Consider the following 3,130-nt stretch of genomic DNA (forward strand, 5'->3'; position numbering starts at 1 on the left):
GGTATGTTATTGACAGAATACCTTTGCTGAGATTGATCTTTTGCAAGTGAAGGACGCTTACCAGGCTTACACAAATATATCTCCTACCAGACACAGGCACAACAGATATGTTAACAGTTCAGCTTTCAGAACTGTCATTTCAAGAGACTCTAGTCATGTAAGAACAAAAAAAAAAATAAAATGTAAGGCAATAACTGAGCTCCCGTGAGTTTCATGTCTTGAATTAGCTTGGCTTTGGCCCAATACCGTGACTTCCACTCAGCTTGTAGACTATTTTTAACTCTGTTATAAAATACAGTGCACCAAGAAGCAATGCTGCAAGCAAGGGTCCGCTTAAAATACTAAAAGAAGTGCTAGACATACCATCTGGAACATGCAAGGGGCAAAATGTAAAGGAAGAATTGCAAAAGAATGGAAAGTGTGCAAGTAGGCCTGTAGGTTAGAACACAGATAGAAGAGGTATAGGAGATTACTATACAAGGAATGTCTTCACTTATTTAACTTCTGATGAAGATAGACATTCTGCTAATCAAATATGTAAAGCACAGTTTCACAAAAGGGGTATGACACTGTCACATACAGACAGTATGATGTGTTGCTTGACTTTGTGTAAGTTACTCATGGGAAAAGCCATTCCCTTTATTTCTCTAACTAGACTTTCATGCTTCTAGCACCTATGTGTTCCAGAGTGGCTTAAAAATTTCAGAATAATTGTAATTTTCAGTTGCTGTCACTCATATAAGGAAGAAGAAAAATAATATCTTCGTAAAATCTGTAGTTGTATGGTACTATGCATATATGTGCAATTATCAGTACAGACTATTTGAAGTAGCTCTCCAGAAGGATATCTTTTTCTTGATTACACTTATGTTCTTCATTAGGTTCTAGAAAAATAACCATGCATCATGATTCAAAGGTTAAAAGCTTTGGATTTCAAACTGGCATTAGTTTTTTGTTCATGAGTAAACAGACATAAAAGCTTCTGAAATTTCAAAATGTGAGAAAATAGTCTAATATTTGCCAGTTTTCTTAAATAAACTATCTTCGCTTGAGTTGTTGTTGTTATGTGCCATCGAGTCGTTTGCGACTTATAGCGACCCTATGTACAACAGCCCTAAACCCTGCTCTATCCTGTGCCAATCACTTTGCCTCTGACACACCCATCCCGATTGCTCCAGTAACTGAATCAATCCACCTCATAGAGGATCTTCCCCTTCTGTGCTGTCCCTCTACCCTCCCAAGCATGATGTCCCTCTCCAAGGATCTGTCTCTCCTTACAACATGTCTAAAGTATGTCAGGCGAAGCCCCAGAATCCTTGCCTCCAGGGAGTAACCTGGTTTGACACTCTCTAGGATGAATCTGTTTGTTTTCTTGGCAGTCCATGGTACATTCAATACTCTTCTCCAGCACCACAGCTCAAAGGCATCAATTCTCCTTCTATCCTCCCTAGTCATTGTCCAACTCTCTAATGCATAACAAGTAATTGCAAAAACAGTGGAGTAGAATGAAAATTATTGGCAATTTTAGATATTAAATATAAATAACTAGAAGTCATTACTTCTGATGTACCTGTTGTAGTGTACTATCAAGTCAAAACCCACTCATAACTGACCCTCCAGCAGGTTTTCAGTCACACAGGAGATTATTTGCCCATCTATTTTCCATGGAGCAGCAGTGGATTTGAACTGTGTGCCTTCAGAATTGTAGCACAGCTTCTTATCACTAGGCCACCAGTGTACCTTAGGTTCAGTAAAAAGTAAAATTTTAAAAGGTAATTCAATGCTGATAAGCCTATTAAAGTAACATGTTTATACTTTTTTACATTAATATGCATGCATAATACATACACATGTACGAGGATATTGTCCATTTTTCGTCCACAGAGCAGCTAAACTGCAATCTCAAAAACATGTGGTTCAAATCCACCAGCTGCTCTGTGGGAGAAGGATGGGGAATCTCCTCCCATGTGATTAACTGCCTCTGAGAACCTGTCGAGGGTCAGTTATGGGTCATTCTGACTCAATGGTATACAATAACAATAAACAACAACCACCATTGGATTGCCAATGCAGCTTTTTACCAGTAAGCCACTAGAGCTCCCTAACTATAGTCAGTCATCAAGTACTGAACTAGCTGACTTAAGTAATCTGTATTTTAAAAAGGGTCATCTTCATATGACCAAATGGTCAATAAATACTCTTTTATATGTTGTTGTTGTTATGTGCCGTTGAGTCGCTTGCGACTCATAGTGACTCTATGTACAACAGCCCTAACTCTGCTCTGGAGGAGAAATTTGAGGGGGCATAATACTAGATATTGCTGTGACGCTGCACACTGTTCCATAGTCTTGTCAAATACCATAATGGTTACTCATTGTACAATGTTTGGATGAGCTTCCAGATTGAGTTATGCTGGGAAGCAGGAGAGGCGTTCACTTCCTAAACTAGATGCTTCTGGAAACTCTACAAACTCTAAATCATAAATGTACAGAACTGTTGGTAGTTAACAGAGTTCTGTACAGATATGATATTAGTCATAGAACAGAGTTTTGTTCTTTTGTGCAAAACTTACACCCAGTCGTATTCGACTTGATGACACTTAACCACTGCTACGTGAAACTAGTGCTGTTATATCTCGAGGAACACTTTTCTACATTGTACATCACTCTTTGTCAGTGTGCAGTATGAAGTAACCTGGATTGTTGCGATGCTGATCCTTGTATTATCGGTGTATCAAATACCAGAATAGTTTCCCAATGTGGATAGTGTTTGGTGGAGCTCCCAGTTGTAAAAAAAGGTTTGGAAGCAGGAGTGACATCCACTTCCTAAACCACATGACTCTCTCTGGAAACTATGAACTTGGTGAAATGATGACAGTTATGGAAAGGCATTAGGTCTTTTGTTCATAGAGTCGCTATGAGTTGCACTTGACTTGATGGCAATCTACAACAAGAACATATATAGCCTGGTGGCAAGAAGCTCCGTTTCGAAGGCACACAGATTGAATCCACCAGCTGCTCTGCAGGAGAAGGAAGGGCACTCTTCTCCTTTGAAATAAACTGCCTCTGAAAACCCACTGGAAGGTCAACTACGGGTCGGATCTAACTTGATGATACACAACAACATATAC

This window comes from Elephantulus edwardii, unplaced genomic scaffold (genome assembly GCF_000299155.1).
Source record: "Elephantulus edwardii isolate Elephantulus edwardi_28Jun2011 unplaced genomic scaffold, EleEdw1.0 scaffold00025, whole genome shotgun sequence".
In the NCBI taxonomy this organism is placed as follows: Eukaryota; Metazoa; Chordata; class Mammalia; order Macroscelidea; family Macroscelididae; genus Elephantulus; species Elephantulus edwardii.